General features: G+C 37.2%; 1 protein-coding gene across 9 annotated transcripts in view; it reads left to right on the top strand.

Annotated features, from left to right (window-relative positions):
- KLF12 (KLF transcription factor 12) overlaps nucleotides 1–15,376 on the top strand; it is a 657,687-nt gene that overhangs the window by 611,990 nt on the left and 30,321 nt on the right. The window lies entirely within an intron of this gene.

Here is a 15,376-nt window from a genome sequence, read left to right as displayed (position 1 = left end):
GTAATCATTAGTGTCTTCTCTCCTGGGAACTCCAGGATGTTTAAGGACATTATTATAATATTATCCTGGTCACTTAGACTAAGCTGCTGGGGTTGTTCCTCCCCCTTCTTTATCTGCCATCCTCCAGTCAATTACCAGGAACTGACAGACCTACATCTGCAATGCCTTGGAATTGGGCCCCTCTGAATCAGATTTAAAGATACTTCTTTGGTTCAGCTTAGAATCCACTGCTTAGATGATGACCATAAATAGCTCTCTAACTGATAAAAGCTGTGACTTTCATCACCTCCTCACCAATGAATCCTATTTTTATAAGCCATGATTTTCCTCCCAAAACTAAAAGAAAAAAAAAATCCTGACATTTCCAGGACATACAAAATAACGATTCACTATAAGGAAACACTCAAGAGTCCATGGTTTCTGGCCCAGTTCATCCTGTCCCTGTTTCCTGTGTTCTTTTCCCCTCTCACATGTTCTTTTAAGACCCACTTCTTGGTGTCCTACATTAAGCTTGCTGTGATCTTTCAAGACAGAATTAGACCCTCTCTCCCTTTACTCCGATAACACTTTATTATTCCTCTTTATCACATAACATTTTTTACGACTTTTATAATTATGATTCTCATACATAATAAATTGGAGAAATTCTTATTATCCTAACAGCTGGCACCAGGCTCCTCCAGAAGAATCCCCCTTGGTGTGGAAAATATGCCTATAGGAATGCTTGGAGGGAGCACGACAGCTGAAGCCCACTCCCACGTCCCTGGCCAAGGACTTGATGTAACCTTAGCCCCGGGGTTTTTACCAGGGGAAATCAGGCCTGCGTGTGCCAACGGGAGGGGTTTGTTGTTTTTTATCTTGAATAAAGATGAGATGGGGGTGGGAGAAGAAACCAGAGAAGAGGCGAAGGAGAGAGAATGCCTGGTAAAGAACCTCCCTGCCAGTACAGGAGATGTAAGAGACCCGGGTTCGATCCCTATATTGGGAACAGCCCCAGGAGAAGAACATGGCAACCTACTCCAGTATTCTTGTCTGGAGAAGCCCATGGACAGAGGAGCCTGGAGGGCTAAGTCCGTGGGGTTGCAAAGAGTCAGACACGACTGAAGTGACAGCGTGCACACTCGGGAGTGGGGAAGAAGCTGGGGACGAGGTGAAGGGAGGAGAGAATGCCAGCAAGATGAACAGTTGCCTGAGGCTGGAGGGGACCAGTGAGCAGCGCAGAAGTATGCAAAAGCATTTTATAAATACAAGAACACTAGGCAGAGAGAGCCAGAGCCCCAAGAGTGCCTCACCGTCTGTGGTAAAAGGGCTGCTGAGCTCAGATGTGTGAATATGGTGGTTCTTGGTGTGAAGACTGAAGAAGGGGCTGATTTTTACATCAGGATTAATGATAGAAGCCTAGAGAGCCCTGAGAATATAAACCTCCCAGAAATTTACATACATCTTCTGAGAGTTAAGATTAGACTTCCACATGTCATATAATTGGTGTGTTTGAGTCTTTTGTCACCTGTTTGAGGTGGATAAATATCCAAATCCTACACCTCACCATACTATAAACTCTTTGAGGAGAGTTTTGTATATGCTCATTTGCTTTTCTATGATGAACCCACAGAAAATGTTTGTTGTTTTATTTGATTAAATAAGTAGTGTTAAGTTGAAAAATACCTATATATCTGACTGCCACTTATTTAAACTTTCATCATACAGATTTTCTCAGCAGGAAACAGCCAAGTTTAAAAAAAAATGCCAACAGTGCAAATTATATTTAATCAACAATAAATATGGTACAAGAGACTTAGCGTTGTTATCTTGATGTTTTATAGATTTTTCATCTTATTTTAGGAATGATGTGATGTAAGAGTAAGTGTGGACTGGAGGTCTTAAGTCTCTCTTTTCTCAGGCACTTACCCATTCTAAGCGTCTATTTTCTCAGCTATTTCTCAGCTGTTAGACTTCCATTAACAGTATCGACCCTACCAATCTTTCTGTAATTTTTGTGATGATTTCTAAGTTTATACATGTTGATATAAAAGCCCTTACTCTGCCACCTGCAGTATTTGATAGTATACAGTAAGTTTACTATAAACAGCATAGTATTCACTGAAAGGCTACCAGTCAGAACTGTGGACAGGGTTTTACCAGGAATGAAGTCAGAAACATTAAGTGGTATTTACCTGATGCATGAAAGCTTACAAAGTTTTAATCTAACCCTTCTGCTTAGGTGAAGAAAGATGGGCCAGGGCCATGCTTTTGGTGGACAGTGTGGCTCTGAGATTTTAATGATCTATGAAGCTGTAGGTGAGCAGTTCAAGGCCAATAGCATAGAAATGTCAGAAACATCAGCTCCATAGAAGCAGGCTAAGAGCAAAACTGAGGTTGGAAAGAAAGTGTCAGTATCAGCAAATAGGAATGTAGTAAGGAATGGCTCCTGTAAACATGGTTTTGTGGAACCCGAGGTAAAGAAGGAACCCAAAACACTTCTCAGTCTCTTCTATAAGAATATCATTCCCCAGATACTAAAACCAGATACAGATGATAGAAAATAGACAAGATCCTTTATACAGACTCAAGAACCCTCAACATAAAACAAGCAAACTGAATCTAGCAACATATACAAAAGAGCATATACCATGACTGTGTGGGATGTAGCACAGAAATGAGGCTGGTTTGACTTACGAAAATCAATCAGTATAATATATTGATAGACTTAAACACAAGACCACATGATTATCTCAATAGGTACAGAAAAGGCATTCAGCATTTTTTTTTTCATGATAAAAACACTCAGTAGACTAGAAATAGAAAGGGATTTCTAAGATCAGGAACAAGGCAAGGATGTTTATACTCACTGTTTTTTTTTTTAATTTTTTAATTGGAGAAAAATTGCTTTACAATGCTGTGTTGGTTTCTGCCGTACAACAGTGCGAATCAGCCATAATTATACATGTATCCTCTTGCTTTTGATCCTCCCTTCCCTAAATCTATCATATGACCCAGAAACCCCCACTACTGGGCATATACCCTGAGAAAAGCACAGTTCTAAAAGGCACATGTTCCTTAATGCTTATTGCAGCACTCTATAGAGTAGCTGTGGCAGTAACCTAGATGTCCCGTTGACATCTAGATGAGTGGATAAAGATGTGTACATATATCCAGTAAAATACTACTCAGCCATAAAAAAGAATGACTTTGGGTCAGTTCTGGTGAGGTGACTGAACCTGGAGCTTGTTATACAGAGTTAAGTAAGTCAGAAAGAGAAATACATACCACGTATTAACATATGTACATATGGAATCTGGGGCTTTCTAGCTGGCTCTGGTAAAGAATCCGCCTGCCAATGCAGGAGATACAAGAGATGCAAGTTTGATCCCAGGGTCAGGAAGATTTCTGGAGGAGGAAATGGCAACCCACTCCAGTACTCTTACCTGGAAAATTGCATGGACAGAGAAGCCTGGCAGACTACAATCCATGGAATTGCAGAGAGTCGAACATGAATGAGCCGCTGAGCAGTCACATACATGGAATCCAGAAAAATGGTTTTGATGAGCCAATATGGGGGGAAGGTGGAGATACAGATTGGAGAATGGACTTGTGTACTCACCACCTTCATTCAGTACTCTAGCCATGGCAGTTAAGGAAAAGAAGTAAGAGAATCCAGATTGGAAAGGAAGAAGTAAAGTTAGCTCTATGTATAGATGACATGAAAGGAAGGAGTGAAATTATCTCTGTTTATGGTTGACATGATCTTGTATATAGAAAACCCAAATGAATCCCTTCAAAAAACTATCAGAACTAATAAAGGAGTTCAGCATGATTGCTGGACATAATATCAATATACAAAAATTGACTGTTTCTATCCAGTAACAGTGAACTATCCGAAAATGGAAATTAAGAAAATAATTTCAACACAACCTTGTAAATCACCTGTACTTCAGTGAGAAAGAAAATAATTCCATTTACAATAACATGAAAAAAAGAAAATACCTAGGACAACAGGTAGCTCAGATGGTAAAGACTCTGCCTGCCATGCAGGAAACCCAGGTTCGATCCCTGGGTTGGGAAGATCCCTGGGAGAAGCAAATGACAATATACTCCAGTGTTCTTGCCTGGAAAATCCCAAGGACAGAGGGTTACAGTCCGTGGGGTCGCAAAGAGTTGCTTTGCTCATGACTGAGCAACTAACACTGTCACTTCACTTTCAAATTTAACTGAATAAGGACAAGGTTTGCACACTGAGGACTTTGAAGCATTATTTTAAAAAAACTAAAGGACCCGTAAAAGGAAAGACTTCCGTGTTTGTAGATTGAAAGACTTAACGTTGAGTAAATGGTAGCCTTCTACCAAATGGTAAATAAATTCACTGCAATTTCTATCTAAATTCCAACTGCATTTTCTTTTGCAGAAATTGACAAACTGACCCTACAATTCATATGGAAATAATCTTGAAACAGATGAATTTGAAAGACTAAAACTTTTCAATTGTAACATTTGCCTCAAAGCTATAAAGTTAAGACAGTGTGGTACTAGACTAAATATGCACATATAGATCAGTGGAATAAAGGTGAGATCTTAGAAATAAACCATTACATTTATAATCAGTTGATATTCATGAGATTTCCTAGACAATTTAATGAAGAAAGAATAATCTTTTTAGCAAATAATATGGAGACAACTGTGTATCCACATGTGAAAGAATGAAATTAGACTCCTTCCTTCCTTATACTGTACACAAAAATTAACTAAAAATGGGTCATAAATCTAAATATAAGAGCCAAATCTATACAAAGAAAGCATAGGAGTAAATCTTTGAGACTTAGGTTAGCTCAAGCTTTCTTAGATATAACCACACACACACATACAACAAAAGAAATGTTAAATTGGACTTAATATTTAAAACTTTTGTGATTTAAGGACCACAAGAAAATGAAAAAACCCACAGATTGGGAGAAAATATTGGCAAATTATATATCTGATAAGTGACTTGTTTCCAGAATATATGGAAGTTTCACAACTTAACAGTTAAATGACAACACAATTTATAAATAAGCAAAGTATTTGAATAGATATTTCTCTGAAGGAGATATACAAATGGCCTGTGAGTATATGAAAAGACTCAACTCCATTAGTTGTTAGGGATATTATGAATGAAAACTGCAATGAGATGCCACTTTACATGCATTAAAATGGCAAAAATTCAAATGACAAACATAATGCGTTGGTGAGAATGAAAAGAAATTACAAGCTTCTTACAGTGTTGGTGAAATTATAAAATGGTGTGGTCACTTTGAAAAACAGTTTGAAAACTCACAATATTAAACATAGAATTACCATATAATCTAGTAATTCCATTTCTAGGTATATGGCTAAGAGAATTTAAAACACATGTTCACACAAAAGCTTGAACAGATATTCGTAGCAGCATTATTCCTAATACTCAAAAAGAAAAATCAATCCAAATGGCTATCAACTAATGAGTAAAAATATGGTGTGTCTGTATAATGAAATACTATTCAACTATTAAAAGGAATGAAGTATTAATCATTTCATGATATATGTAAATTCATTATACTGTACATCTCAAATTTATACAGTGCTGAATATCAATTATGTTTCAATAAAACTGGAAGAAAAAATAGGGATAAACTATTGATGCGTGCCACAACATGGATAAACCTTAAGGACTTTATGCTTATATGAACAAAACTAGCCATAGAAAGCCCATATTTTATTATTCTGTTTCTAATAAATACTCAGAATAGCCAAATCCATAAAGGCAGAAAATTGGATTAGTAGTTGCAAGAGCTAGGAAGAGAGGGTGTGTGGAATGCATTAATGAACATGGAGTTTCCTTTTGGGGGTGATGAAAATATTTTGAAATTATATAGAGGTGATGGTTCCAAAACATTGTGAATATAATGAATGCCACTGAATTGTGCACTTTATAGGGTGATTTTATGGTATGTGAATTATATCTTTTACATCTTAATAAAGATATTAACCAAAAAAAGAGGAAGAAGAAACCCAAGTTTAAGATATATTGGACATTGTATCAGGTTTTCATTATTCTAGGCTAATCTTCCTGTATGTGTGCTAAGTCGTTTTCATTTGTGTCTGACTCTTTGCGACGCTATGGACTATAGCCTGCTAGTGTCCTCTATCCATGGGATTCTCCAGGCAAGAATACTAGAGTGTATTGCCATGCCATTCAGGGGATCTTCCTGACCCAGGGATCGAACCTAGGTCTCCCACATTGCAGGCAGATTCTTCACTGTCTGAGCTACTAGGAAAGCCCAATAAATTATAATAAGCTATAATTGATATGTAAATTTTCAGATCACAGCCTGTGCTTTTTTTCCTAGGAAACGCAACAAAAAATAGGATTCTTGTTTTCTTTTTTTCCTTAAAGATAATAATAAGAGCTTATTGATTGTAAAACTTTAATTTAGAAGTCTGCATATAAAAATGAAGATTCAAATTTCACATCATTTCCTCCATTTTTAAGATCAGCATGTTCTGTTTTTGTTTTCTTTTGCTTGTTTATCATTAATACTTGACCTAGTTCAGAAATAACTTTATGAGACGTACACTTAAGAATTACTATTGTATCGTTAGAATGGGGATAAACACACCAGGCCCTAGGCTAATGTGCCTGAGTTTCCTGGCAGCCATAACAAAAATGTAAATAGGGTGGGGATTTTTAGTTCTAACTATCTGATGAAATAAAATTTTGTGTATATATATATATTTCAGTTTTGTCAAGCAGGCTTTCCTTCATACCAAATAAAGATTATAACATAGTTCTTTGTCTCTTTCTCCAGTTTTACTGAAGAGTGAAAGGATCCTAGCTTGAAGAGTCAGGAAATACACTAATACCAAATGTACTACTGTTTAGCTGTGTGGGTTAGTTTAATTAACTTTTTGAGCCCTGGTTTGCTTATCTTCTAATGTCTTTCAGGTATAAATGTGGGTCACATTACTATACCTTATAACTTTTATAACATCAATTTGGCAGAGTACTCAAAAGTTGAGTTTCAAGAAGGAAAATAAAAACAAAATATTTCCTCCATTAGATGGGAAGATTTTTGGTATTCTCCAAAATTCAAATACATACACATGTTATGGAAGGACAAATGCCTATTTGTGGCACCAGATAGTCCTTTTGGCCAAAAAAAAACTCAAGTGGGATATTACTAATTAGTTCTACTTGGCCATGTTATTTATATATCCCTGTATGAGTAATTAAAAACTGTTTCAATAATTTATGTAAGCGTAAGTACCAGATATTAACTGGTATAATTTCAGTGCGCTTTAATAAAACAAATCTCTAGTGGAACATAGACTTTGTTAATGATGAGCATAAAATAGATGGAGGCTGTGTTGATGGTTACTTAAAAAGTTTATTTATGATTGCATTACAATAACTCATAAGAACTGTATATTTTGAACATTATATATATGTCTTAATATTTAAAACACCAAGTCTTATTATATACTGTCCTCACCTAGTGCACATCCGTACAACTTTGTTATGATTGGATCTGCATTATAAGAAGATCTTTCTGATATGGAAAAGTTAGCATGTTTATATCAAACACCAGTGTTTGCCCTTGGGAATGTCCTCATGGGGTGGACTGTGTTCCCCCAGCTCTTTCCTCTTTCCTTCTCATCACCCTTCCCAGCACCTGCTGATATGCCAGGTTCTAGAGAGGCATGCATGTAACCACATCTTCATTGTTGAGGAGTTTAAAGTTTATCTTTAATAAAATAAAGAGAACAGTCCTGGAGGGTCTCAAATCCAGATGGGCTCAAGGACCACACCTATAAGGTAAATGCGCAGTGCTGCCTTTATAAGGCAAGAGTGGTAAGGCTTGTGCCAGCCTGGGGAAGACAGCACCCACCTTAAAGGCATCCTGATTATTTAATCCTATTCAGACCCAGAAAGTTATTTTAAGGCTTCAATGATCCATTGAGCTACAACCCCTAGCATGAAATATAATTTAAACACCAACGTTTCTTGAAGAAATTTTGTGGAAACGTTCTTCTGAATATTTTGGCAAGTTTTATGTCTTCTGTTCCATGTCCAGTATAATTCAGAAATATATACTTGTTTCAGGGCCCTTGTTCCATCTTACATTATGAATTGATTTTATGGGAAAAAAATCTTTACGATGAATACAGTGTCACCCCCAAAGAAACTATTTTGAATAGATAACTGTATATCTGAAATGGGTCTCCCCCTTTTTTTTTTTAAATCCTCTTTCAGCCTGTAAATTCATCATAATAGGTTAACTATATAACAAATCACAGCAGATGCCATTAATAATTCATTTTTCTATTTATCCATGTATCTATTTTATCTTTTGCTTAAACAGCTTATGATCTTACTTGCTAAAATATGATGAATCAAAAAACAGCAGAGTCTAACAGTTTTGAGTATTTTAATGGTCCTAGATAATGATTAAAATTACTGAGTGGCTGCTGTTATTTTTAAAGAAAATCATGATATACTATAAATCTATCTACAGACTCACCTACAAAAAGTTCATTGGTAAACCAGTGAATCAATCTTTTAATTAGTAGGATATTTCATTTATTAGAATAATTCAAAATACATTCTGCACATATTCTGTTCGTATGAAAAAGTGTCAAATTCTAGTTGAATAAGTGCCAAGATTGAGCTTTTTGGACGTATTTCATTTAAGTATTACTCTTGATTTATACATTTCATGAAAATGGATTTATTTTTATTGAATTCAAATTTGAATGTAAAGTGATGTAGTGTTTTTGTCACAGCTTCTGGAAAGATTGGTAACTTCTAATTTTACAATTTCAATGTGCTCAAAGGTAGTTTTCTGTAGGAAGCCGTGGGCAGGAATGAAAGTGAAAGTTAGTCGCTCGGTTGCTTCTGACTCTTTGCAACCCCTTGGACTGTAGCCCACCAGACTCCTCTCTATGGAATTCTCCAGGCAAGAATACCAGAGTGGGTTGCCGTTTCCTTCTCCAGGGGATATTTCTGACCCGAGGATGGAACCAGATTTTCCTGCATTGCAGACAGATTCTTTACCCTCTGAACTACCGGAGAAGTCCATGGGCGGGAACGAAAGAGGTGAATCAGTGGATTTGTGCTATCTTAGAGTGAAGCTTCTGGGGACTGAATAGTGAATGTATCTAAATAACCCCCTTTCTCTAATTAATATCCCAGAGAAGACCTTGACGTGGTTTGATAGAAGCTAGAGTCTGTGATAGTATGGAAGAGAAATAGGAAGATTCCTGCTTCTGAGAGCCATCTGCTGGCTAAGAAAAAGCCTGCAAAAACCTACATGTGTCTGGTTTGTCCACATGAATAGAATCTCAAGTACTAAGATTTATGTAACTCCCTGGTTAACTGAAATTCTCATTGACTCTATTTTTTGGCTTGTGGCCTCAATATTTCATTCCCAACGTGGTATTTGATTTACTAACGAGAAAGTAGTTCTCACTTCCGTCTATTCTGTGGCAGCAGCTGATTCAGAATTCGTGTAGGTGATATTTACGTTCTATTGAAGATCATTTTAAAACAAGCTTTGGAAACAGTACAAAATATACTTTCAAAACTGAATGTGCCCCCTTCCTTTAAGGTAACCCGGTTGTGCAACTAACTGTAAATGCTTTTTGGTACCATTGTAAATAAACAAAGATGGCAGGGAAGGAACAAGTACTCTGGTCTTGATCGTCGAGGAAGACTTAATCGCATATCACTGCCAAACTCAATCTTCAAAAACGTTTCCCTGGAAAGATACATGTTTTACAAAGTTAAGGAAGTATTTTTAAGGTAGATTATTAGTAAATAGTTACACTGTCTGTCTGTACTGGCAGTATTTATAAAACAGTTTACTGTAAATTTCTCAGGAATAAAGTGTATGCTTTATCATAGCAGGCTACATTTAAGAATGCTTTTATGTACTGTTGTTTTCTATAATAGGATTAGATGGGAAATTTAAATGATTCAGGTTATTTTGTTGCTTTTTTATCTTTTATGGGGCTTCCCAGGTGGTGCTAGTGGTAAAGAACCTGCCAGCCAGTGCTAGAGACCTCTAAGAGATGCAGCTTCAATCTCTGGGTCAGGAAGATTCTGCTGGAGGAGGGAATGGCACCATTCCAGTTTCCTCGCCTGGAGAATCCCATGGACAGAGGAGCCTGGTCGTCTCCGGTCCATAGCATCGCACAAAGTTGGATGCGACTAAAGTGACTTAGCATGCATTCATGCATGCATCTTTTATCAGATGTGGTTTATATTCCTAAATACCTGAGTGAGTAGAACACAATAACTCAGGGGGATTCTAGTGTCCAGCCCTTGAGTTCAGATCCTGGTGTGGTCACCCAGTCTGTTTGGGCCTTGATCTTAACCTCCCTTTGCCTCGGTTTCCTCATCTGTAAACTAGAGATACTAATAATATTGACCTCCAAGAGCTGCTTTGAAGCTTAAAGCATCTAGCGCAGTGCCTGCCCACGGCAGGCATCCTGTCAGTGTCGGCTCTTCTTTGTTATCCTCAGTCAGCCTCCTTGATGTTCTGTTGAGATGATGTGTGTGAATTTGCTGAAGGACCTTCCATCCCTCTGTTTTCTGCTCTTGTTTTAAAATTTAGGATGTGTTTGTCCTCTTCCCAGTCTTAAAAGATTGTCCTGGGTTTTTCTTTTTAACTCCTGTAGAAACTCCAGTTTCAGTGAAGGGCATCTCGCGGTCACACGTGACAAATGGCCTTTATTACCTGCTGATTACAGTTAACCGTCATTCCTTTCATGACAGCTGCGTGGTGCCTTCTGCTTAAATAGAGCTGTTCTTGGATGTGACTTTTCGAGCCTCTCTGAGTTTCCTTCTAATTTAACTTACCATTCCAAGTGGGACTGTTGTGTAACTGAAGGCATGATTCACTCATTTGTTCTCTCTCCATCTAATTATTACGACGTAGTGCCTATGAGGCCCCCTCGGGCGTTCATTTACTTCTCTAAATGGTCTAGCCTTCTGGGGAAGGGAGTGGGCCTTTAGTTATTATTTATGAACTGTATGGATGTATTTAGTGCAATGTCTGGGAACACACTAGCAACTGTGTTCAGTTGTTGAATGGTCCTGACCGTTTTCATCATACCCAGCTTATTACTTAGGATTATTGGAAGAATCCTCTGCTGGCATAGGCAGTCGTTTCTTGCACATTTCCATTCTTCAGAACGAGGCCAACTTTTGAAGCCCAAAAGTCAGTTTGTGTGCATTTGGGGATACCTTAAAAGCTGTGGAAACAGAGGCCACATGGCTCAGAAAGCATAGAAAGGGAAGAATATTTTAATTTCACTGAAAATTTTAATTGTAAGCCATGCTTTAGAGTGCCATTGTCTTCGAGTTAGAGCAAAGAACCAAGACACTCAGGGGAACATATGATTTTAATGGTTACCCAGAATCCCTGGTATTCAGTCACCACTTTGTATATTACAGCACTTAAAATATGAAACAAACAAAATAGATATGCAACAAGCAGTGAAGTTTTACTGTATAGCACAGGGAACTGTAGTCAATATTTTGTAATAACCTATAATGGAAAATAATCTGAAAAACAATATATGTATATATATATAACTGAATCACCTTGCCATGCACCTGAAACATTTAAATCAACTATACTGCAATAAAATATATGCATTATGAAAAAAATAAAATTTGAAACAGGGAAATGAAGGTAAGAGTAAGGAATTGAGTAAGCATTATCAGAAGACTTGACGTCAAAGGATCCTGGTAAGGATTAATTAACCCATTAAAGGTTAAGTAGTTAGTTGATTATATTGAATTAAAAATTAAGAATACCTGACTTAATACATTAATCCTTTCATCCATCCAACTATTCAGTCATTCTATTTAGCAAACATTTCTTGAATGCCCACCTGGTTCTTGGCTCCAGAGACACAAAAGTACTTGGTACCAGCACCTTAACTATCAGATTTCCTGCTGTGGACTTGGCGTGGCCAAACACCCTGTCCACAGTTATCTTCAACTACCATGTCCCCCAACTCCAGGATCGAGCTGTGGGCCCAGTTCGGCAGCAGTCCTCCATGGACTTGGGTTTTCCTCTCCTCTCCCTGTGTTCTTTAAGCTCATCTGCATTTCTGATTCTTTTTTACTTCAGCCCCGTTTACCTGCCTTTCCACAAAGAGATCAAATAAGTAGTTCTTGTTTGAAAGGTACAGTCTAGCGTAAGGTTCTGTGACATCTGAGGGTATCTCTGCCATTTATAAGGGGGAACCAGGGGAAGTTTTACCCATTGAATGTCATTTTAAGGTTAGCTTGGTTGGGTCCATTTATTCAATGCACATACCTCTTTAAAAATTATTTTTATCATCATCATGCAGATATCTTTAGGTAGTTGTTCTTTATAATGCCCTAAAACATTTCACTTTAAAATGAGGAAAACCGCGTTATGAAGTTTTGTAAAGGATTAAGGCCATCCACCTAACATGTCTTCAATTTTGACGTAAATTCAAACATCTGACTGAAGTGGTTTCCCGCCATTCTGTAGCCCTGCTTTCCTACCCTGCCCACCACATAGTCCAGTGGCTGACTGTATAGCAGCGTTACCTCCTTGGTCCCTCATAGACTTGCTTAGTAGTTACTAGGTTTTGATTTTAGATTTATTTTTTTTACTTTTTTCTGCATATATGAACATATAGCAGGATAAATAGCTAAAATCAACAGGCCAAGCAATTTGTGTGTGTGATTATGCTTAGTTACATTTAGACTTCTGTATAGAAGTCTATGTATAGTGTTTAGAAAGCATTGTACAAAACAAAGGGTTCTTACTATAGGCTTTATGTTACAATTTGAGGGACATAAATACCATGTCATATTCTTGATTTGAAAGGTGTAAAACATACCACGACACGAAAGTTTCTATTTCTGAGGCCCCCAGTGACAAAATCCATATTTGTTTTTATGACTAGATAGTCAAGAAATTAATTACTGTTGCCTTATTATCACATATAGAGTCAATTTGTTCACAAGAATCACACCCTATGCCAGAACATACCTTGTTGGGAGTGACTAAAGCCCTTCTCTCATGGGACAGACCAGTCACACTGTTTTGACTCTTTTCACAACCAAGCTCCAATCCCTACAACTGAGTCAATGATGTGGAAAACCACAAAGCCGCATTGAGTGATAAGAAGGCTGAAAAAGTGGCTTAGCCATCCCATTTGTTCTTTCCTTCAACTTCTTAGAAATCTTGCACAAAACTGTTTAAGATACAGGCAGATAAATGTCACTTATATTTGATCTTAGCTAATAATATAAAGCATTGGCTACTGAATCTGTTACTTGTACAGGTGAAAAGATGCTTTGAAAATTTGGGTGGCTCGGTCAGTAAAGAGTCCGCCTGCAATGCAGGAGACCTGAGTTCAATCCCTGGGTCGGGAAGATCCCCTGGCAAAGGGAAGGGCAGCCCTCTCCACTGTTCTTGCCAGGGAAATCCCATGAACAGAGGAGCCTGGCAAGCTACAGTCCAAAATGCTGCACGAATTGGACATGACTTAGCAACTAAGCCACCACCACCATATGGAAGGAGACACTTTAAAGTTTACTGGAGCAATGTTGCAGTAAAATATTAGAAATAAATCTATATGTCCATCACTTAGGAAATGAATTTTTAAACTCTGGAATGAATGGTCATTGGACTACTCCCATATTTCATCTGAGTCAAGTATTAACCAATTATAGCCCATGGATCAAATACTGCCCACTGTTTGTTTTATAAATAAAGTTTTATTAGAACCTAGACATACTCATTTGTTTTATTTATACTCGTATTTATCTATAGCTGCTTTCATTGCTACAGTTGCAGGGTTGATTTGTCACAACATAGACTGTATGACTCTTGGTCAAAATATTGACTATCTAGCCCTTTATAGAAACAGTTTACCAACTCCTGATCTAGGTAGATTAAAACACCATCTATTGTGAAATACACCACTGAGAAAGACAAAATATATCAATTAAACCATGACCAGCCATCAAATGTCAGAGGCATCCTGATTTTAGAGACACTGAAATATTAAAAGATTCATCTTAGGATCCGTGCACTATGGTATATAGCACTTCAAATGAACAAACCACTGTGTTTATATCAGTATAAACAGATCTCAGATCCTCAGTATTGAGTGAAAAAAAGTCAAGTGTGGAACAATTTGCAGAATGATGTGAACAGCCTTTTATCTATATGTCTCTTAAAAAACACAATATAATGAGTTTCCATGAATGCAGATACCAGTAAGCATAATTTAAAAGAATTGAAAGGATTTGTAGAAAACTGATGATAGAGATTTTCCCTGGGAGAACAAGGGATCAGGATAATGATGTAAGAAAGAGGGGGAAAGTTATCTTTATCTGTAATGTTCATTTTTTTTAGGACTGATTTATTCATAAAAAGTAATTTTAAAAAACACCGAAACCTAGAAAAGCTGGAAGAAAATAATGTCAAAGTATTAATAGTGGTAAATCTTTTATAGTAGGAATATGAGAGATTGCTTTTTTATTGTATTTCACTGTAACTTTAAAGAACTTCATGAATAACTAAGAAAAATGAGTCATATTCTTCATTTCTATCTCAATCAAAAGAGATTAATGTTGGAAGAAGTACATGTTAATCAGTTACCTGGCATTACAAACTAATCCTGTTTTTCTACTGTGGCATTAAGATTAAACAATCTACAAGTCAGGGCCAAATTTCATAGTTAAAACTTTTTTTTCATAATGTAGTACAGCTAATCTTTAAATACAATGCACTTGATTCCTCACCGTGAAAAACCACCAACGGGAAGAGTTAAATGTCAGGTGCATTTTGCAGAACCAAAATAGCTTGTCATGAGTCATGTTATTGATGTACTGATGTCATTTCTTTCAGCCCAACCTCACTTGTTTTGAAACGTACATTGTGATTTTACATGATTTTATGTGTTGTCACATGCAATTCAGACCCTCATGTTACTTATTAAATGCATTCATTTTGTCATTTGTCTGTAGCACGTGTTCCTAAAATATTCTCTGTAAGTGTCTTCGCAAGTTCAGAACTTTAGGCGATTAATTTTACCACCACCGGATAATTTCTTTTGATGATGGAGATCTACTCATTCACCACTGCTTTCATTTCGGTTTTTGGTTTTTTCATTCTGTTGTTATTTTAAGCATGTCTTCCTCTCCCGAGGAGTGTTTCATCAAAAATAGGTCAAGCCACCCGCCTTCGAGATTAAGCAATGAAACATGTCCCAGAAAGTGACATCAGTAATGTGGACATGGGGCCTTGAGTCTGTATGAGGCTGCAGACTGTGAGCCTCAGGTCTCACGGCACTGGAACCAAAGTGC

The sequence above is a fragment of the Dama dama genome, chromosome 30 (assembly GCF_033118175.1).
Source record: "Dama dama isolate Ldn47 chromosome 30, ASM3311817v1, whole genome shotgun sequence".
Lineage (NCBI taxonomy): Eukaryota > Metazoa > Chordata > Mammalia > Artiodactyla > Cervidae > Dama > Dama dama.
This window is presented reverse-complemented; position numbering and strand designations above follow the sequence as displayed.